The 16299-nt window shown below is 56.8% G+C and overlaps 1 long non-coding RNA gene across 1 annotated transcript; it reads left to right on the top strand.

Annotated features, from left to right (window-relative positions):
* Positions 1-9127: 9127 nt before the first annotated feature.
* On the top strand, positions 9128-15680 carry LOC138688680 (uncharacterized). The gene is made up of 2 exons (XR_011327571.1): positions 9128-12195; positions 13824-15680. It is a non-coding gene; the product is annotated as an uncharacterized lncRNA (long non-coding RNA).
* Positions 15681-16299: the final 619 nt, after the last annotated feature.

The following is a 16299-nucleotide window of genomic DNA, read 5'->3' as shown; positions in this document are numbered from 1 at the left end:
GGTCTGGGGCTGAGCGGGCAGACGGTCCTTCCCTGCAGATCTGCTCGGAGAAGCGATGGAGGGAGAGGGGAGCAGAGGCGGTGGGGGGTAAGGGGCACCCAGGGTGCCCTCCCTCCCCTCAATACCTACAGCTCTGCACAAGCACCCAGTAAAAGTCTAACACCCTGGCAAGGAGGGGGAGAAGAGCCCCCAGGGCACGCGCCCCAGTTCTGGGCGGCTGGGGCTGCTCCAGAGGTGCTCCAGATGTCAACCTGAGCACACATTGGCAGGTCTTCTCGAGACCTTGGCACAGGGCAAAATCAGCCTCATAGTTAGGAACACATGTTTAGGGAGTGACCAGATTAGCTTTTTCAATGGTCCTAATTACTCTGAGTTAATTAGCAATCAGTTACCTCTAGGCTATAAAAGCCCTCATTGAATGCAAAAATGCAGCTAGAAGGTTTTGTGACTTGGGGATGGTGCTTTATGGATATTTTGTTCTTATCTTCTTTGTCTTCCTATCTGCTTGGTTGGGGAAATAGGAAGGCAGGCAAGGAGGGACTATAAGGACTTAATGTGATCCTAGCTGTGATCAGAGAAGTGAGTGGCAAAGAGAAATGTTGCTATGGTGTATTTAGGGATGCTGGCTGCAGGCAAGACAGAATATTGCTTCCTGGAGAGCACAGCTAGCTCCCAGTGATGGAGGTAGAAGGAAGCAGCCCCAGGAGGAGAAATAGAGATGTGAGTGATCTGTGATGGCTCTGGTAGCTGTGGAGGAAAGGTTGTCTGCTCCCAGCTCAGCCTTTCATGTAAGACACTCAGGAGCAGAAGGAGCTGTGTGTCCTGGAGTGAGATGTGACTGCGGTGAAATGGAGGAACTGGGGGACTGCAAGTTAGTGCTGCTGGTGTTCTGAAGCGTGGCTGTGTCTGAGGCACGTGCACCTTTGGGTGTAATGGGTGCATTAGGTATGGGTATCTCTGTAAGACGCACAAATGTGTGTGTATGTATATGCATCTTCCGAGGTGTTGACAGAAGCAGCACATGGCTTTCTCTGTGTTTTGTGCCAGCAAAGGACAATCTGCGGGTTGTTCAAGATGATTTCCTAGCAGGTAGAGAAGAAAAATGAATGTGCTCATGCTGTACAGAGCGCTGGGTGGTAGGAACCCCTGTGGAGCTGGGCTGGCGGGGGCAGGGTGCTCCCCTCGCAAGTCAAGGAGCTACAGCAAGATGTTTCCTTGGTTTTGTGTAGTTGTTGGCACTCTGACATGGTGATTAACGCTGCTGGACAACGGCTGTCGGTGGCACATATGCGTGGAGAGCACATCACTTTTTCCAGTGGCTCTGCCTAAATACCTTCAGCCAAAGGAACTGGGATGCTTTCCAAAGCAACCAAGCTTTCTGCAGGCAGAGCACCACGCCATGCCCGGAGGCTCTATGACGCCTGCTGCACGCTCTCCAGCCCTGCCCGGCTGCAGGGGAGCGTGGTGGGACCAGCCTGAGGATGTGGCTGGAGGAGACCCAAATGAAATAGCCTGTAGTCATGAAGGCACCCTGAAAGGAGCAGCCCTGAGTACCCCACGTGCTGCCTCTGATGTTGGCTCTGCCCAGGTAAGAGAGGAGCTGGCATGGGCCACGGGGCATCTCAAATGCCATCCGGGCACCAGTGAGTCCCCGTGGTCCAGCTGCTTCCTTTGGTGTTGCATTTGTTTTCCTTGCTGCGATGACTCTGGCCAGACACGGGTGACAGAGGGAGTGAGTGGGAGCCGAAAACGAGCCTGGGAGGAGACGGGGGAGCTGGGGTGGCAGAGCGGAAAGTCTCTCCTGCGGTGGGGGACCACTCAACGCATGGACTGTGCTTTCCTCCTTGGGATGGGCAGGTTTCTACAAGTGGGGTCTGCTGCAGGGTGACCCTCTGCCCAGGCGTGTGTGGTCCCCTGAGGCCAGCCAATGTATGAGGAGCAAACCTGAGTCGCACGGTGCAATCGGGGGAAATGTTGGCTTGGAAAGCCAAAAAGGACTTGATGTCCTGCTGCTACGTCCCTGGTCCGGTACCACAGCTCTCCCTGAGCCGGCAGGTTCATGGGAGGCATTGCAACCACTGCTGCCCTGGGCTGCCAGCACCGCTCTCTGTGGAGCTGTCGGTGCAAAGCAGAGGGGGACGAGGCCACTTTCAGGGGAGCCCTGAGCTACAGGAGGGAAAGGTGCTCCTCCAAGACCTTGCAGGTTTCAGCTAAAGCATGTTGGCATAGCAAAAACCTGTTAGCTGGATCTTTAAAAAACAAGCGGGAATACATAAAAGGCACATGCACATTTATATAAGCATACAGTTATGTACTTGTGTATATATATATATACACACACATATGTATCTGTTAAAGAGAGAGTCCTATCATCATTTTTGCAGCGAAGACATCTGTCTTCGCTTGGGCTGGATCGCTACCATGTTCCACATTACTCCTGCCCTGATTTTCACAGCACGTCCTCTCCCACCTCCCAGCCCGGCCCTGGCTCTCGCGCTGCTCTGAGTGGCTTCCTCGGGCTTTGTGAGCACTCAGACCTGGCAATCCGCCTCCGAACCCCGAGCGCGGCTTCCCAGCACCGTGACATGCCGGGGGCACGCTGCATCCCTGCCCCGGCAGCTCCTTTGTCTTCACGCAGTGGCATGGGCTAAAACTCAGGTCCTGGTTTTCTAACTCTGTGGCTTCAGCAGTGAGCTTAATGGGGACGTTGGTGGTTTGTCCTCATCCGCCATGCGTTGACTGGGTTGACTTGTGTTGAACGTGGCATCCCCTCGGCTCTGCCATACTGCTGACGGGGACCGAGGTCTGGGACCCTGTGCTGCCGCCCAGGTGCCTCTTCCCTGGTCCACTGGGTTTTGTTGGCTTAATCCAAAGGGAGATCTGCTGCGAGATATGAGCAGGGCTGGGTCAGACTCTGCTGGAGTCTTCCCTTGGGCTTCAGTGCACTTTGGGGCAGCAGTTGGAGAACGGACAAAACTTTGCAGCCAAAATACACTATCCTGCCCTTTCCGTGGGGCTGACGCGTTGTGTTACAGATCTGCAGTTATTCCTTAATTCCAAGCTGTAACTATGCAATCAAGCTCTCCAGTGCAATAATTCCAAAACCCTTCTTGATTCCTGTATTAAATAAAGTACATTTACAGAGTATATGAATTCCAGATTCAGCCCGGGACTCCAGGGACGCATATTCCTCTCCTGGAACTTGTATATCCGGCCTGAGGATGAAAACCCCCCGAAGCCCCAAGCATAACAAGCATTTCTTGTATTTTTTCTGTCTCCGTCACATCGGGCATGTAGTATATGCTCGGACTGATAAACAGCATCTGGTTAGAGTCAGGTAAGGACCTCTCCGGGGAGTAGGTTTGTGGTCAGCTGCCAACCTTTCTCTCCCTCCTTAATGTGCTTTTGCAGATGGATGAAAACTGCAGCCAGTCAAGGTTATGGTTTTGGATAGCGCTGGGGAAGGGGGGGAGAAGGTCGGGCTCAGTCTCTGTCCTATCGCACGGCTCTGCTGCCAGGGCTGTTGCTTAATGCAAGGCACATGCACTGCTGAGCCCTCTCAGCCCCTTGCAGGGGGGGTTAAGGGAACTCCGCCGGCCAAGCAGCTCTGTGGAGCAGGGGCCCAGCGAGGATGCGAAGACACCCCAAAACCCATCTCCCCTTCTGTGGCTTGCGGCTTCGGTCCAGGAGGAAGGTGCCTGTCTGTCCGTCCGCCCTGGACGTGGTGGGGAAAGGCCGTGCCCGAGGAGCAGAAAGGTGCTGAGCAGCCGTGGCACTCGCTGTCCCTGCTGGTGCTGGCTCCCCTCGCCAGCGCTTTCGAGGAACGGAGGAGCGGTGTGCTGGTCCACTCGGTTTTTGTTGGAAACCTGGGAGTCCCGCTGGCCCGCACGCGCCTCGTGGGATGCTTTGGAGCTTGCTGCCAGGTTCTGGAGAACTGTCCGAATTTGTGTTTCTTACAAGCCCTTTCTTCTGCAGGAGGAGGAGGAAATTCTTGTATAAAAATGGAAACGCACCCCTTCTGCCAAGCTATTAATTCTGCTTCCTATGGAAACCGAGAGGTCCCTGCCTTTACTCTGTGTTTCTGCACTGAACTTGCAAGCTTATTTTTATGCCCAGATTTGGCAAAGCATTTAAGCCTGAACATAGCGTTACGCGTGAGCTGAAGTCCATCCCTGCGTGAGGGTGTATCTGAAACACCTTATAGCACACACAGACACGTGCTTCAGCAAACACCCCCCGCGCTGGGTTTGTTCCTTACTACAGAGACTTTCTTTTTTTGTCCTTGCCAAGTTATCATTTGCTTTAATTAATTTCGCACGGCGAGCCTGGGAGCTGACTGGTGGTTTCAAGCCTCTAGAATAGCCAGAGAAACCAATTTAATTAGCTCAAGTGAGCCAAAGTTACTTAAGCGATTTGTAATAAGTTCCAGGCTCTCCCACACCAAAGGGGTTTCAGCCGAGGACAGAAACTTCCTGAGCCTGTTCTGCAGGGCAGCAGGGACAGGGCTCTTCATGCTGCAGCCGATGAACACTTGTGCAGGGACACGGAGCAGCCCTGGCTGCGGAATTCAGCGGGTGCTGCCACGGGTTTTGCATCCCGGATGACGGGGCTGAGTTTTTGGGTGCAGCGAGTGTCGCTCCCCGCTCTGTGGCCCACGAGAGCGCCGTGCAAACGCAGCAGTTTCTCATTTCTGCATGCATCGCTTTCCTCTGCTGTCTCCTCCGCAGCGAGGGAAGGGCCTGGGAGATCGTGCCCGTGGCGAGGGGACCCTTCGTGTGTCCCAACACCCACTAAGGGCTGTCCTCCGCAGCAGCGTCGGCTTTTGGCTGCATGTGTTTATGTTAAAATCTATGCTTAAAACACTGTTTTCCCTCTTTCTCTGCTTGCTGGGAATTCCGCGTGGGTGTGTAAATCTGTACGTGGTTCTTGCTGTTGCAGGCTGGCTGACAGCGCGGGTGTCCTGGCTCTGCTGGCATCGGGGCTGCGGGATGCTCCTGTACCCCGATCCTCTTCCCCATCTTGGAGGTAGGAGCTGCCGTGGCACGTCAGCAGCCGATCCCTTGACCCTCGGCGCAACTGGTGCCGCCTCGGTTCAGCCCGGCTAATTCAGCGAGGACTCGCCAGGTAGGCTGGAGCACCATCCCACATGTGCTGCGTTCGCGCTGCGACGTGGCTGCGATATCCGGCGCAGGCAAAACCGCCACGAGACCAGATGCTGTTCTTGAGGGCTTCACTTCATCTCCCCATCCTGCTCCTGGGGGAGCCGGCTGTGGGCTGCTTTTCACATGACAGCCGAGGGGATGAGCCGAATCCCATCCCCAGAGCTCTGTGCTGGGGGCTGCAGAGCTTCGAAACGCCTTCTGCCAGGGAAATAGCCCAGCCGGCTGCAGGGAAGAGCCGGGACACATTTCCCCAGCCTTGGCAGCGGGGCTGAGACTGCAGCAGCAGTGTTGAAGGCAGCGGCACAGGATAGGTGCCTGGCAAGGGCTGGTGGACCTCAGAGGAGCCGTGGGGAGAGCTCCCATCTGTGGGATCGGGATACTGGCATGAAGAGGATCCCAGCTGCTGGTGATGGGGACCCAGCTCCTGTGCTCGGCTCCCTGTCCGGGGAGGACAGCGAGCACGGCAATCCCTTGTGTCTGGCCCGCGGTCCCCATGATTCACTCTCTGGTGAAGCATTTCCAGCTGTTTGGAGACGATGGGGGGAAAAAAAACCAGCTTGGCTCTGCCACTGTGACAAAGCTGTCCTGACCCTGGGGGGCAAAATCCCCTTGGGGAATGGTAGGGCTTCCTCACCAGGCTGCTTTCTGGAGCTCCCCCCATGCATGCTGACTGCCTTTTCTTTGGGAAGAGGAGAAATTCAGGCCAAGGCACACTTGTGGCCATGCCCAGCTTTATCTCCAACCCTCTGCAGAGGGCTCCTGTGGGTAACTGCAGTCCTGCGGCTGCACCATGTCTTCACCCCTTCCTAAACACCGGGTTTAGGGACATATTTGGCCTCTCTGCAGAAACCGCCAATAACATGTCCAACTGCAACGGCATGTTTGTCTCCCTGGCGCCTCTTGGGAAGGATGGAGCAGAACCAGGCAGATGCCAGCGCTGCTCCCTGGCACGCTGCATGGCTCGGACATGCCGGTGCGACCTGCCGGGAGAGCTGCTCCGAGCTGGTGCGGAGACGCTGGAGCTACAGCTGGAGCTGACCTTGCCTTGCAGCCCTGGTGCTTGCTGGGGCCAGCTGTGAGTTCCTGCTCTTTGCTTTTCCGATTGCAGGGAACCTGACTTGCTTTTCTGCTGCTGCAGAAGTAGTGGCTGGGCTTTGCACGCCGAAGCCTGTTTGCAGCCCTTGCGTGGTGTCGCAGCCGTTGTGTGCGGGACAGCTCTGCCAGAACCCTGCACCGTCCCTGGCAAGCACCCCGTTCCCAGCTCTGCTCAGGTTCGCTGTGTATTCGCCCAAAGGCCACGCTCTTGCCAGAGGTGTCGCTTCGCAGGGAAGGCTGGAAGGGAGTGTGAATTAAACCCACGTAAAAATCAGCTTAATTATCGGGGAATAAAGATCCCATTATTCTCTCTGCCCTGAAGCAAGAAAAAGAAATTTCTCTTGTTTCCTTCCTAAATTCAAATGAGAGTGGGAGAGATTTATAGGGAAGGTGTGCCTGGCACAGGAGCAAGGGCAACAGCAGCCGGCATGGGAGTCAGGAGGAGCCAGCGATGCACAAGCCTGGCGAGGACCTTGGGTGGGCTGGCGGCACAGACCCCGGCTCCAGCACCCCGGCACCACGATGTGACTTGTCTGCATGCCTCGGGAAGAGGAAGGTGCTGCCAGGACAAACTCCTTTGGCTCCAGGCATTTCTGTGATTATACCCTACCTGCACGGGCAGCTCGAGGATCTCATTGTGCTGGCGCCTGTCTAATAATTCACATTACGTTTGCACCAGCCTGGAGCCTGTGCAGGGAGAGGTCCAGCTTTAGCTCCCGAAAACACAGCCCTGTGCAATGGGGACAGCAGTTGTCCCCACCAGTTGGGCAGCTCCAGACTCTCCTGCACCCCGTCTTTGTGGTGATGCTGTTAATTAAGTGGTGCTTTTCCCACGGATGTGAAAACTCCCAGTCTAAGCAAGCCCAGCCTGCGCTCTCGATCGCTGCTGGTGCCGCCAACCCCTGGGACAGGCCTAGGGGACAGGCACACACCTGGGGTGACAATAACCATCAAATGGGCAAAACTGGTGCTTTGGGAAAAAAACAGCTGAAACCACATTTTTCTGGCAGCACAACAGTTGCGTCTTAAACAAGACATTTTAAATTTACACTGCGAGCCAAAAAAAGTTGTAATTTGACTATACAGCATGGCACATTCCTCAGAAATTGATCATAAAGTTCTGTTAAAACACAGGCACAGCCTGAGTAAAATAAATATTTTTGCTTCCAGAGAAGTGAAAGGTCTGGCCAGCGACCCAATTTATAATATTTTTAGCAGGTGATTCATCGAAGAGGGAAAAAAATACCCAGGGCAGCTGAATCCAGCAATGGCTCTTTGTCTCAGCAGGGCTATCGCATCCAGGCGTGCCAGTAGCTGGCTGCAGCAAAACTCCTTGGCCGAGGCTGCTCCCCACTGCTGGGGCCCCCCACAGCCCTTTCCTGGGGTCTCCCTGAGCCCCCCCAGGACCTGCTGCCTTTGATAAAGCTGGATAATCTATGGCTGCAGCTCCTCCAGAGAGCCAGGCGCTTCTGGCCACTTTGGGGACAGGGCTGTCACCCGTGGCAAGCGCCAGGGCTGCACATCGGTCCTGCCGTGGCTGAGTGCTGCTGTACGGCATGGCCAAGGCTCCCCGGGTGGGGGGAGGCAGTGCCAAAGCCCCAGCAATGGGTCCCTTCTCCCTCTCGGAGCGGGAAATGTGGCAGGCAGGGACACAAGTCCCTTTCGAGGTGTTGTTTGCCCAGAGCAACCTCAGGAGCTGTGGGTTTGGATGGGGTTTCTTGACCGGGTTCCACTCACCACATTGCTGCGGTCTGGGGATGGAAAACAAACCCTTTGGCCTTTCCTATCTCCAGCTCCAATAGCAGATATTTTTCTTTTCCTCCCCGCAGGTACTGACTCTCCCCAGCTCGCTGCAGATCTCGCAGCCTCCGGACACGTGGGCGCTCTCTGCTTGCACATATCCTTGTTTGTGCAGTGAAGGTGAGCACAGGCATAGGAATTGGAGGAAAGTACAGGCAAAAAAGAGTTTTTTCCCCAGCTCTGCTGCTGTATGCTTCGTTTTATGCACATGCAGGTCAAGCCATAAAGCCTACAGGAGGCTGCCATAGGTGCCAGAGATACCAGCTCTGAAGCACACGAGCAAGGTGTGGGCATAACTATGGCCCCGTGTCCCTGGCCGGGGGGTGCCGGCCGATGCTGGGGCTGCACCCGGAGCCCACCCTGCTGTAAAGGTGAGAATCGGGCGATGCAGCCGTGCAGAGGCGTGAGGTGCTGAACCACGGCCCCATGGGGCACCCAAAGGGTGTTTCTGGAGCTGGTGGGCATCGAGTCGTGGCCAATGCCTTCAGACTTCTCCAGTGCTTGTGGCCAAATGAAAAGAGTGGTCTTGAAACTAGCTGCTTGTGATGCACGAGACACCTGCTCCCAGCTATAAAAATGGATTAGCTGCATTGCATCTGGAGCCCATCCAGGCAGCAGCGCCTTCTCCAGCATCCCATTTGGCACACAGAACCCCCCGCCTGAAAACGCAATGAAGGGGAGCGAGGGGACAAGACACAGAGTTAAAAGGAGGGTCTGGAAGCTGTGATCCTCTCTAGGTGGAGAATCAGAGAGCTTTGAGCAGCCCCAGATGCAGCGCTGTCACCGAGGGCTGGATCCTGCCTCTCCATCCACCCCTCACCGTGCCTTCCCATTGTTCTTTGTACTTGAGCCTGGTCCCAGCGTGCTCCCAGCTGGCCGGGTTTTCAGCCTGGATACAAACTCCAGAGCAGCAGATACTAACTCATTGTATTCCGAGTGTTGGAAGGACTCCATGGTCCAATGCAAATTGAGTGGTGATGTATTAAATAGGAAGAAAGCCCTCCTCCTTGATAGAGCATCCAGGATGCATGGTGCTGAAGGTGCTGCCTCAAGCCCTGCGCCGAGAACCTGCATCCAAGCCCATCCCTCCACGTTCCAGGGAGATCTGCTGGGACCTGCTCCTGCTGGTGTGATCCTGACGTCCCTGAGAGCCCGGCGGGGTGAGAAGGATCCTGCCGTGCCATGGGTGCTCAGCCAGCTCCGTGCCGGAGCAGACAGCTGGGCGCAGCCTTGGTGGCAGCGGTCTCCTGCACAACGGAGGAACAAATGAGCAGCCCACCTCTCTTCAGCAGTGTTCAGAAATATCCGAAAACAAGAGTTATATGCATTTCCTTCATTCACCTGGAAAGTCTCATTCCCCTGCTAGACAACTGCCATAATGCAGTCCTGCCTGGATCGGGAACCACACGTGGAGTTTTATTATGCTCTGAATACCAATTACTTCAGGTACTCATGCAGCAATCTCTGCCCCAAATGATGCAATGAGGGAATTGGAGCTAAGCTGAGACAATGTTTGGGTGATTGCTATAAATCTGTTTTTATTATAAGCTTTCTGGTCAGTGTGCCACTTGGTCCTCGCCGCTCTGGTTTTGACTGACACGCTCTGTGATCTTTCCAGCTCATGCAAGGCCAGATGCTTGGGACCAGCGCTTGGAAAACAACTGGCAGTGTCAGGGCTGCAACTGAAGGCTCAGGTTTCTGACTGATTTTCAATGCTTGGGGAAGCTCCCAGAGTTGCAACATCGTTCTGCAACACACCAAATCAAAGGTGGGACGCTGAAATGTGCTGGGATTGGAGCAAGCTGCTGAACAGCTGAGGAAGGCACGGACCTGGGGAAAGAAAAGAAGATGGAGAGCTGCAGAAAACCAAATTTCTCTGAATGCAGACCCGGGAGGGACCCCTGCAGCTTGCTGGGCGGCGTGGGCCACCCCTGCCCCATGCCAGTGGGTTTTTCTCCAGGACTCTCGCCTGGAGCTGAACGCAAGCAGCGTCCCTGAAAAGGGCAGATAAACAAAGAGTGGACGGGAAATTAATGTGGCACAAGGCTGAGCTCACTGACCGAGATGTGGCCAGGGTGATGCAACGAGGGTCAATTAAGCTGCCACCACGCAGCCTTGCAGGGCGAATTAAGTGCCAATTTTCTGCACTGCTGAAGAGGTAAAGAATGAAAATGATAACTAACAGGAAGTTTCAGCTGAAAAGAAAGAGCAAGTTGGGAGATGGGAGTCTGAGGCTGGACTCGGGCCAACGATGAGACAACCAGGCGAGCGGCACTGCCCTCTGCCGAAGCGAGCTCCGGGGAGGTCCGGCAGCCGGGACCATTTTCTTGCCCCAAACCTTGGGGAGACAGTGGGGTCCATGGATCTGGCATGGCTGGGAGGGCACCGGGGGCTGGCAGGTCACAGAACCAAGCCTGGCTGAGCATGGATTCTGGTTCGGGTCAGACACTACAGCTATCCAAGCAAGATGAAGGAGTGGAACCTCTACTCCTTGGCCGAGGTATCCGCACTCTGCCCTTCTGGCTGGAGGGAGCGATGGGTGGCCGGGAAGGGTGCTCGGGCATCCAAAAGAAGGCAGATGTGATGGGAGCTTGTGGGCTGTCACCCCCCACCCTGCTCACCCCAGCCACGTCCCTCTCCATGCGAGGCACAGCGGCGTCCCTCCCAACCACCGCTTTTTGCAGGAGGTGGGAATGCAGAGAGCTGGCTTTATTCCCTTTGCACGGCTGCTGCAGGTCCCCGGGTTGTTCGGGAAGGTAATTCTGGACACAGGGCAGGGACCAGAGTCTGGCCCAGGGGTACGGGAGCAGCCTGCAGAATTTGTTTGCAGAGGGAAGTTCCCTGTCTGAGCAGAGTTTTCCCCTCCCTTTGGGAAGCAACATCCCTGCCTGGTGCTTTCCCGAGGACGAGATGGCTGCGGCACAGCCCGTCGCTCATTCCCGCTCCTTGCGCTCCCTCTGCAGGAGCGGACCGCCGGCCTGGACGGGGGGGACAGGGGCCGCATCCAGCCCCACCGGTTTGCAGCCAAAGTCAGGCTGGCACTTCTCGCAGGACCCTTTTGGAATGAGGCCAGGGGGTTGTTTAATCAAAAGGCTCGAGCTAATTTCCTTGCGTGTGTGCGGGGTTGAGTCCCGCCCGTTGTGCCCTTCGGGGACCAGGCTGCGCTTTGGGCTTGGGCAAACTGGGGGGTGCGATGGTCTCAGGGGGCTGGGAAATGGGGTGGAGGTGGGGTCTGCCCCAGAGGGGACAGCAGGAGCTGGCTGGAGAGGAGAGGCTGTGGGATGCGGGGATGCTCGCCGGAGAAGCTGCCCCTGCGCTGTGAAAACCCTTTGCTGGGGTGAAGCCCCAGCCAAAACCTTTGAAACCTAAAAGGAAAACATCTCCTCTGTTCCAAAACGCATCCCCTGCTATTCAGCTAAAACTCCTGGCTGTTCCAGCGCTGCCCCAATTCTGGTACCCTGTGTGCTGGGCAATGCCACCTCCTGTTAAGCCTCTCTGGGGAACTCAGTGGCTCTGTCCATCCCTGTCCTCCTGTCTTGCCCTCACGCGGGGCAGCTGAGGGAAAGCAGCATTCCAAGGTGTCAATCCGTAGGCACATCCACTGCTCCCAGCCCTCCTTCCTCAGCCGTGCGGGAGCTCAGGCACAGCTCCCCATCTCCTCTCCCCGCAGCCCCGGGGGCCACAGCTCCCGCTCCTTCTGTAAGCGGAGAGGTTCCCTCCCCGCCAGAGGCCAGGCTGCCAAATTCCAGCCAAGAGCACATTTTTACGGCATGACACCAGTGGGGCCCCAGCAGGAGACGGCATGAGATCCAGGCGTTCGCCCAAGAGGCTCCGGTACCAGCACAGCAGCAACGTTGCGTGGACGGCTCGGCTCGCCCAGCACCGTCTGCCCTGCCGGTTTCCTCTCCCTGCCCGTGAAAGTGCTCGCCAAATATTACAAAACATCCTCCTTCCTTTCCCCCAGGCTGCAGGGTGCACTGAGACACCCCGCCGCTGCCTGGCCCTCCCCACGCTGTCCATCCCCTTCCTTCCTCCCTGCTCCTTTTCCAGGCAGCTGCTCACACAAGCGGCTTTCGAAGGAGCCCCGGGACAGGTAGCAGAGAGTGACGGAGCCCAGGACAAGTCTGCGGCTACAAAGGTAGGAAGGAGAAGGGAGATGAGGGCCGGGATGCTCACCGAGAGCTTGCCTGCATCAGGCTGGAGGGAGGAGGAGAGCAGGGAGCGAGGGCTCCTCGGCCACCCTGGGGTGCAGAGCTGGTCTCCAGCTCCCACCAGCCCCCCTGCGATGGCAGACCTTGGAAGACGCCTTTGAATAGCACAACCTTCTCCCTGCTTTGCCCTGCCAGAGAGCTCGATCTCGTGGTACTTTCCCAAGACGGAGCAGGACACCGGCACCTGCCAGCCGGCCGGGACCGCGTGGGCACTCCGGGCTCCCGGCCAGAGCTTTCGCGCCGGGCTGCGATCGTATCTGCCTCCAAGGTCCGTGTTGTGGCTCTGTTTGTGTTGCTAAGGAGGAGCTGCCAGAGCACGACGCGATGCTGTGTGCTGGCACGCAGCTCCGCTCTGCCTGCCCAGCTGGGCCAGGGGCTGCCCTCCCTCGGGACCCCCTTGGGAAGCTGAAAGGGGAGATGCCATCGGTGCTCCGAGCAAGATGCAGGTGGAGAAGGGCTCGGGCACAGCGTCCTCCCTCCAAGGCGGTTTGCTGCTGCTCTGCCGACGCAGGTGGGTGCAGGTTGGGGTAGCGGGGAGCCCACCGCAGAGGTGAGGTGCTCTGGGTACTCCCCCCTGGCCCCCTTGCAGCCCAGCGGTGCCGGCTTCGGGCAGGTTTGGAGCCAGCGGTGTTTAGATGGGAGGCTCCAAGGAGGCATTTAAACACCATCCATGTGACAGACCCGGCTCTTAGTCACAGTCCCCGGAAATAACAGCGAACCTCTGCCCCAGGCAGCGGTGAGGGCTTGGTGTGCCTCTTTCCCAGGCACATGGAAATTTCCATGGAATTAGCGTATGGGTAATTATTACCATCTGCCTCTGCAGACAGCAGTCACCCGGCCAGCCGGCTCTGGTGCTCCTCAGGGTGCCGGACGGGCAGGGGATGTGGGAACCCCACCTGAGCCAAGCTCTGCCAGCAAAGCAGTGGGAGGGCCCCAGAGTGAGTAGGACCCCACAGCTGGGGCACATCTGGCTGCTCTGCAGCTCTGCCTGATCTCTGCCTGCCTCTCTCCGCAGCGTGCCTGCTGTGCCTCCGTCCCACAGCCTCCGTGGGCATTGCCAACCCCTGTCCTCAGGGGAACGGCTTTCCGGGCAGAGTTTCACGGCCGTGTGTGACTATTAAAGGTCTTGTGACACTTTGCGCAGCTGGGGAGCAAAGCTGTCTCCTGCAGCTGTGCTCGCCTCCAGACCGTCAGAGTGGGGCCGTGATACGGCTGGGGGCTGGACTGGGGCTCTTGGTCTTGAACGAGACCTGTCACTGCTCTGAGGCTGAGGTTGTGGCTTGCAGGTAGTCACACTGACCCTCGCTGTTGTTCTGAGGGGCTGCGAGAGCTTAATTAGGTTTTTGCCAACGTCTGTCAGGCTGAGGGAGCTCTAAGGAGGGTGGTGGGGGATGGCACTCTGTGCTTCTTGGTGTTTGGCAACCAGTTTTCTCTTCTGGGGTGCTACGTAATCCTCGTTTAATTTTGGTGCCTTCCCCCTCCTGATTTTCCCTTGCAGCGTCTGACCGGAAAGCCTGCAGTTTCCCAGAGTTCTGTATGTGTTTATTGCTCGCAGGGAGCGGCCCCTTGCCAAGGAGCGCTGGGGCTGCAGATGGAGCCGAAATAGCCGAGCTCCAGCCAGAGCCGAGCACAGAGCAGCAGCGCTGGCACGTTACCTGCTGCGCGTCCCCCAGCTTGCTCAGCATCCGACACAGCGTCTGTCAGCCCTGCCCAGTGTCTGTGATGCCCGTCTGCCGATGTGTGCGTGTTGCTGGAGCCTTGGCTCCCTCGCCCGGTGCCGGGGTAGCCTGATGAGGAAGAAAGCTGCTATGTTACGTTTGAGTTCACCTCTTTAGTTCAGATCCCTGCTCCAGCAGGACAGACTTCTTAGGGAATACTGAATTCCTGTCTTTTGGCAGAGGTCCTTGGCTCAGCGAGACCTCATGAAAGCCTGTTTCTGAGATGCATCACTGAAGGCTGGATGTGGCATCCCAGCTTTGCAGCCCACACGGGTGCCAGGCAGCCCCCCAGTCTGCTTTGGGAGGCCTGAGTTGAAGTGCGTCTATAAACCGCAGCATTTCAGCATCTGCAGGCACACCGGGATTTTTGCCTAGGCAAGGAAGGGCAGCAATTTCTAACTGCCCCACTTGAAAACGTCTGCAGGAAATTCTTTTGAAACCAAAGGCACAGAAACAAAAGGGCCGAGCCCTCAGGAAGGCTGCCCATGCCAAAGCCCAGCCCTTGGGCATGGTCTCCGCACACGGATGCCGTGCAGGGGACCACAGCTCTCCGGTGCCGCACAGCCTTGCATGGAGGTCGCTCCTGCCCCATTCGATAGGCAGGGCTGCGCAGAGGCAGGGCAGTGGAGGAGGTGGAGGAGATGGGCAGTGACGCAAGACACAGCACATCACGGATGTGGCGGTCGGTCTTTCAAACACATGCAGAACATCAGAGCAGCCAAAAGACCGCTCTGAGCTCTGCGTCTTGGGCCTGGGAATGCAAAAAATCATCTCATCACCTCCTTCACCCACCTGCCACAAGTCGAGTCAGGGCTCTGGGCTTCCATGCTCCAGCTCGAGAGCCCCCATGCGCTCGTCTCCCAGCACGGCCAGATTCCCCCAGCAGTGGTTGGCAGGGGAAAGCAGAGGGCCGGAGCGAGACCCCATGCTGCCAGGTTGCGGATTTGGGGCCGCGGTGCATTACCAGGAGGCTGTGGGCATCGCAGGGGACATATCGCCAGCGGTGCAGGCAGCTGCCAGCACCTCCCGGAGGGCTGGGGAGTGCCTGGGCTGCACGGCAGTGCACGGGTGCTGCCTGCCTGCTGCCTGCACCACCGCCAGGGATTATGCAGCCACATGCAGCAGGCAGGGGCCCCACGCCACGTCCCACATGGTCATCACCTGACTCGGCCATGGTGACCGACCGCAGCCTCCAGCCTCTCTCCTGGCATGCCAGCGGCAGAGGTAACGTTCCCTTCTATCGGATGTCGTGGGCTTTGGGGAGGTCGGGGCCATTGGAACGACTGCAGCGGTCACAGGAGCCCCCGTGCAAGTGGAAAAGGGGGTTCATTGCGTGGGTGTGCGTGGCTGCGGGCACGCTGGGCGCTTGCACAGGCAGGAGGGCGGTCGAGCTGGTCGGGACATTTTTTCATCTAAGGAAGGTTTGGTTGGTTTTGATCGGTTTTTTGTGTTTGGCTTTTTGTTGGTTTTTCTTTTCTTTTAGGGAGGTGAAAGCTTTCAAGGGTGTCAACGCTTTTCTTGCCAAAAAATAATGCAATGCAAGCCAGAACACCCTGACCGACAAAAGAAAGATTAATATTTGAGTTTTCAGTTTCTCTGAAGTAAAAAGCCCCAAATGGTGTCAGAAATGGATATGTTCTCTCAGGCACTTTAATTAAAATAAATCCAACCAGGACGTTTCCTTAGCAGGGTCACCTCTGTGCTTTTAAACTGCTGTGTTAAATCTTCCCCCACGAAGGGGTCTGGCTGCTGTCTGGCACAGGGGCTTGCTGTTTGTCTGGCTTCCCCTTCAGGGGATGATTTGAGGAGAGACTGTTTTAAGGGGAGAGGCGGCATCAGTGCTTTATTGGGGCTTCTTGACTGAGGTTGAGTGCCCCAGATAAGGGGCTCAGACCCCATTTTCTCATGGAACATGCAGTATGAGAGGGTGTGCTGGTGGCTGGGGTCTGGTGGGAGCCCTGTTAGGTGAGGAAGTTCAGCCCCTGCAAGCAGTTCTGGGGTGCAGCATGAAGCAATCTGGTCTTAGGACTAGAGCAAATTTGCATTGTTAAAATCTGCGTCATGTCAAATTCACTGGGCGAAAGAAAAGAGGGAGAGAGACAGAGTAAGTCCAACAGAGCTGATGTGAACATGCGTGGGATGCTGGCTCCTCGACGCCAGGCTGTGCGCTGACCTGTTGTTAATAACCTGGCCGCAAAGTTTCGTCCTGGCAGCTCTGCGGTGGGATGCAGCTCCGGAATCCTTGCTGCCAAAGCCCCAGCCCCAGCGGTGCGCTCTGGGGAGTGGGGAGCATTACCTGGGAGCCTGGTGAAT

Source organism: Haliaeetus albicilla, chromosome 13, assembly GCF_947461875.1.
Source record: "Haliaeetus albicilla chromosome 13, bHalAlb1.1, whole genome shotgun sequence".
NCBI classification, from domain to species: domain Eukaryota; kingdom Metazoa; phylum Chordata; class Aves; order Accipitriformes; family Accipitridae; genus Haliaeetus; species Haliaeetus albicilla.
The sequence above is the reverse complement of the archived record's forward strand: the minus strand, read 5'-3'. Positions and strand labels throughout refer to the sequence as shown.